Raw genomic sequence first — 5,900 nt, 5'->3', positions numbered from 1 at the left:
CTCATTTTTACTGCTGCTTCCTCTACTTTGCTGTTGTACATTTAGTTTTTATGAAAAGTACCTGCGTTGTGACAAACGTACTCATCGTAAGTCACTTTGGACAGAAGCATCTGCTAAATGCCCTCCATGTAAATGCATGATCATTAATTTATTTCATGCTTTTAACTGTGTTGTTCATTGTGGAGTACCGTACACGTAACATTGTTGTGAAAAGTACTGTAATGTTTCAGCTAATGTAACACTGTACTTAGCGCTGTGCCTTCACAAGTATCACATTTAAGGTAAATTAAGTATAATTAATAGCAGTCTACTGAAACAGTAAATAGGAGTCGTGTGTCGGATGGTGAAATGAGAATACAAGGGAATATCTTTTCTTCAGTATACCAATATACTGGAAGGAAATGTACTTTTCCCTCCAGTCACTTCATCAGTTTAATTACTTTCACTAAGAATCCATCAAGTAATTTGACTTGGTTTTAATTATAATCTTACCTTTTTATGTTCCCATTTCTAATCTTCCTCAGTCGATCAAAAATGTATTATTTCTTTTCTCTGAGCAACGTTTTTCTTCTGTGTCCAGAGGAGATGTGAAGGTTTCCAGTTTCGTCTGTTTGCCGGGCAGACGGCAGTCAGGGCTTGAAGTGAACAGCTAATCCTCCAACTATAAAGGTCTGTGTAACCTTTCTAACACAATTTCACAAAAGACTGCTCTGTTTGTTCTGCTCTCAGAAATAAAGCTAATTATAAAAACCCGCCCAAACGTCTTGACCTTTCCCTCTGGGTAATTACAGCTTCTCATTTCTTTTCTTTATTAATTTTTTTTTTTTTTTCCTGTCCCCAGCTAGTTTGTGTTCAGCACGGCTTCATCCAGCTTCGCTCCCCTCCTCCATCAGTTGGACAGTCGGATGAAAAATACAACCAATCAGATAAAAAATAAGAGATCTGAAGTTGAATTAATCTGAACACAAACACAGCCTGCCCTTAGCGCCAGTTCACTGCATTAAGGTCACAGATTGTTTGAACTGTGACACAGTAATATATAGTAGCTCTGTGTTTTGAGTCTGCTGTTTCCAGTGGCTAATAAATGTATTGCAAAAAAAAATAAAATAAAAAAATAAGCATGCCGAACTGATTCACTGATCAATGAGTGTAGTGTGTTAAACACTGCTGTCCCTCAGTGGTACCACTCAGTGGAAAAGGATTGTGCTAATTGCATATCGCCATACAATATTGTATCTTCAACACACAACGCAATGGATGACAAACACGCCTAGAGACGACAGCCGACATTTTTGTTTTCTACCATACTAAACATAATCCTATTTTCAGTCCGTTAAACGGTCAGCATTTGCTCTAAATGAAATATTTTGGTCATATGTTAAATATAACAGACACTGACCACCAGGATTAGCTTACATGAACAAAAAAGGGCAATTTGTGCCTATATACACACATTGTGTCACTTTTTAAAGAACTGCTGTGATAGTGGGTTGATATATGTTCATAGAATATTTAATTTACAAGGCCGGTATCTGTTTTACAGCAGAAACTTGAGTTAAATTAAAACCAGCTTTTGCTTTCTTGTACCGTCATAGCCACCAAGTTCAACCGGCCTGGACTGGAGAAAAAAAACAAGTCCGATAAACCAAACCTGCGGTGCACAGGGAGGCACTGAACTTAATGGCAACTCCCTGAATGTTCAACGCACACCTTGAAGCTCTGGTTCAAACACAACATCACTGATCTGTTTGCCTGTGGGGGGTTTCAGGAATGCTCCAGTTATTTTCTTCCACAGATAAGTCCAACTTTTACTGCACGTGCCACCAATTCAAAGCCCCCTGCTACAGTGTGATTTTTAATTACTTTCTTGTGCTTTTATTCTACGTCCCTGTGGGCACGTATTGTTTTACTGATTAATATTCCAATTCTTTAGTCTTTTATCGGCACTTTAAAGTTCTAATACACTCTTTGTTCTGCTGTTTACTTTAAATCAAAGAATATTTGTTGTTGTGAGGAAACGGAAACCAAAAGCGGACTCGAGAGGAAAAGCTAGCTCTTTACTGGATCAACAGGCAGGCCAACCGGAGGAAACGAGGGACATGAATCAACAGTTTAATGGAGAGATGATCAGAACACCACAGAGCTCTACACCTTCAATCTCAGAAAATGAACGGTGGTTAACTGTTCTGACTGGTGGATCAGGGGAGGCTTGCGGGACGATGAAGAAGAGGATGACAAAATTCAGTTTGACTTCAGATTTTGACACAGGTCAACAAATCTGAGGCACCACAGTGGGACCGCTTCCAGCAGATTGTAGAAATATATACAAGGTTCATTTGATGGTCCAGCTGCTTAACACATAATGCTCTGGAACTGTGGTATACAAACTGAGCAAAACACAACACTAGCTGCCTTAACGTTAACGTAGCATGACAGGGATGTTAGAGCTGCTTTACTCCGAGATTCCACCAGATGCATATCGGCTGCGTTACAGCTCCAATCCGGTTTTACTCCGACGTACGGCAACCCCCACCGGTTGTGTTTTGAGCATGCCACAGTGCAGTACTGTCGACAGCTGGCATCACGAGACAGAGAAGTTCCCACGATAACCACTCGCGAACGCAATTATTACTATGCATGATAAACACAACATCACAAAGCGTTCCCGCCAGATTTAGAAGTCTTGCGTATCTTCTTTGGACTGCCGGAGCTAGGATGGAGCAGATACTTCCCTGATGGTTCTGGCCTTTTTCAGCAACGAAGTAAAAATGGTTCAGGAACGGTTTGAGGAGCACAACAACAAGTTTGAGGTGTTGATTTGGCCTCAAAATTCTCCAGGTCTAACCTCTTGGTGCCAGATACCACATCACACCTGCGTATTTGAGCCTGGTGGAGTCCATGCCTCAATGGGTCAGGGCTGTTTTGGCAGCAAAAGGGGACCAACACAATAGTAGGCAGGTGGTCATAATGTTACGCCTGATCAGTGTAGAGCCATTCAACATTTGAATTAGAAGTGTGTTATGACAATAAAGCTGCTGTGCTTCTTAGCACGTGGTTAATGTTGTGAAACGGTTGCAGTTTGCTTCAGTTAAAACCACAAAACTACTTGGTTAGATATAGAAAAAGATCATGGGTTGAGTTCAAATAAATGTATTTGTTACACAAGTGTGTTACATACGTGACACGGTACAACCTCCTTCATAGTTTGCAGATGATATGCTGCATCACAGCCAACACAGTGTATCTTTACTTACATTATTATAATTAAACTAATTCAGCAGTCAGATAGAAAAAAAAAAACAACAAACAAAAACACAGTTTCTAGTAAATAGAAAATGTGTATAATTTGTTTTCAAAGTATGTAAGTAAAATCAGATACTTGAATACTTCTATTTGTATGTGTGACTGTCACTTTACGTAATATTACATATCTTACATAATTTTGAAGCAGTCCCACTGAGTAAGACTTGAGTTTCAAGATCCCTCTGGCCTGATTGGAGTGTGATTCAGATCACCTGTTGCAGATGTGGAGGCCAATTAATGTATCAGAGCAGCTTGGGCCGATCCCCTCCCAGCCAATCAGGATGTGGCGACGCCCTTTTTGTGAAGGTTCAAGAGAGGAACAACACGCAGGTGGGACTAACTGTCATTCTGAATCTTTCTGACACACTGTAGAGCTCATCCAGAAACTCTGCTCTGTTTAGGCCCCATTTTTGAAATGTATGAGATGCCCCACTTTGTTATAGTTGAAGGAACTTGTGTTGACAGAGACAAGAAACATCACCAGTGAATTTGGCTACCTGCACCAGGGTCGTCCTTATGTGTGCATGTGTTGCATGCCTTGCAAATAGCCGGATGCCTGCAGGTTTTTTTGTTTTTCCTTTTATGTTATCTTAACTGAACCCCTTGGACCCCCAAGCTCCTATACACCTTCAGTTGTAACATTTTATTTTACTGGGAACTTGAAAGATTGTAAAAGCACATTTCAGTTTGATTACCCCCTGAAGAGGCTTCTGTTTACTATCCGAGTAGTTGACATTTGGCATTCCCTGTAGATGTACACATGTTTTATGTAGGTTGGGGCTGGTTCGTCAGCATTTTGCTGCCAGTATCTTTACTTTTACTCAAGTATGACTTTTGGATTCTTTAATTCAACTCTGCTAAATACGAAATACAAGGCGTGATCAATATTGGCACAAATCATTCCTTCTGTTGCTGCCGATGTGACTCAAACATAAAGTACTTTCGGCAGTATTGTGTGGTAATCTGTATTTTGTGTAACCTTCACTATGACAGTCTCACAAAGCTGCAGACAAACAGCCTAATTGCTGTTGGCCAGTCCTCACAGTCGACATGGTTTCCTTCATCTGCATCTCTGCCGAGGGTTTAATGTCTGGCAGCAGTCCAGCGCTCTGAGAGTGTGCTGAAACCAAAATATCTGCTGGAACAGGCGACTCGCAGAGGAGAGCTGAACCCCGCAGCACACTGCAAACCAGAGGTCAGAGGTCAAGTGGAGAGTGTCAAATATTTGGAGTCTCATTCTGTTTCCCCTCCTCTCCCTTTTCCGTCCTTCTTGCCTTCATTCCTTTCCTCTGTTATTTGTTATTTTCCTTCTCTGCCTACATTACTGTTACCTTTGCTCTCAAGTCTTTGTCATCCTTTTCCTTCCATCTTCTCTCAATTATCTCCTGCCTGCCTTCCCATTTCCTCTGCTTTTACACTTTGCTTTTTCTTTCCTTTCTGCCTGTCCTTGAGTCATTTCCTTGTTGATCTCCTTTCCTCATCTTTTGATTCATCTCATTTTCATTTTTTTTTTCTTTTGTCTCCTTTCTTTCACCACCACCTCCTCTCCTTTTTTCCTTTCCCTCATTCCCTCCTTTCTGACCTTTCATAAGTCTTTCCTCCTCTACCCTCCTTCCCTCCTCCCCTGCTGGTGCACTTCTGTCATTTTACTCCAGTCTATTTACCTCCTCATTTATTTTCCTCTTGGTTTTCCTTGCATGTCCTTTCCTCCTATGGTTTCCTCTCCATCCTCTCCTCATTTATTTTTCTTCCCTCTCCTCCATTTGCCTCCTTGTTTCCTTCCCCCTTATGTTTCCTCTCCTCATCTCTTTGCCACGCCACGCGGTTTCCTTCCCTCTTATTTTCCTCTTCCCTGTGATTTAACCAGAACACAGGAAGTGTGCGTGGTACAGCAGATATTGTGTGTTCATGTTCTATTATTATCATCTCTTCAGCGTGTAGGCGTCCATTAGGCAAACTCATATGCAACAATATGCAGATTCCTCCATTTGCACGGATCATAAACTCCCGCAGGCCTTCTGCTACATCATCATCATCATCATCATCGCCACCATCATCTCCATCAGCAGCTGCCAGCGGCGGCGAGCTGAGCATCACGGGAAGTAAATTTGTGCCCCGATTCACTCAGCGACGCTTCCATTAGTTTTTACCTGCGGTGCGAGAGTCAGTGAAGGCATCATGCCGACATTTACATCCCTGCAACGGGAAGAAGCAGCGTGAGGTCATCATCCACAACATGCTGACATCACATGGCTGATCTAAATTTAATAAATCTTTTTAAGAAGCCTTTTTTGTGTGTGTTTATTGTCTTTAATAGCTCCAGTCAGAGAGAATGCAGCAGTTTGACAGCGCAAAATTGTGAATGGGATGTGAACAAAAGAGAATTCAACAGATTTCTTTTGTGAGGACACAAATCATTAAAGTGCTAATATGAGGGAACAATTAAAACAAAATGTTAAACATTATCCCCCTGACCAGGCTGCATATTTTTTGAGAATTGCATTTGGATAATCATTTCACACAGTTGTACTTAAGTGTTGATGGTTGCATTAATTAGTGGAGCTGTCGTCCACCCACGGCCAATGGTGGTAGAACAA

At 41.4% G+C, this 5,900-nt stretch overlaps 1 long non-coding RNA gene across 1 annotated transcript; it reads left to right on the top strand.

The window, feature by feature from the left end:
* Positions 1-3,643: 3,643 nt before the first annotated feature.
* LOC119006948 lies at positions 3,644-5,592 on the top strand. The gene is made up of 2 exons (XR_005070951.1): positions 3,644-4,498; positions 5,238-5,592. It is a non-coding gene; the product is annotated as an uncharacterized LOC119006948 (long non-coding RNA).
* Positions 5,593-5,900: the final 308 nt, after the last annotated feature.

This window comes from Acanthopagrus latus, chromosome 18 (assembly GCF_904848185.1).
Source record: "Acanthopagrus latus isolate v.2019 chromosome 18, fAcaLat1.1, whole genome shotgun sequence".
NCBI lineage: Eukaryota > Metazoa > Chordata > Actinopteri > Spariformes > Sparidae > Acanthopagrus > Acanthopagrus latus.
Note: the sequence above shows the minus strand (reverse complement) of the source record. Positions and strands in the feature narration are given on the sequence as shown.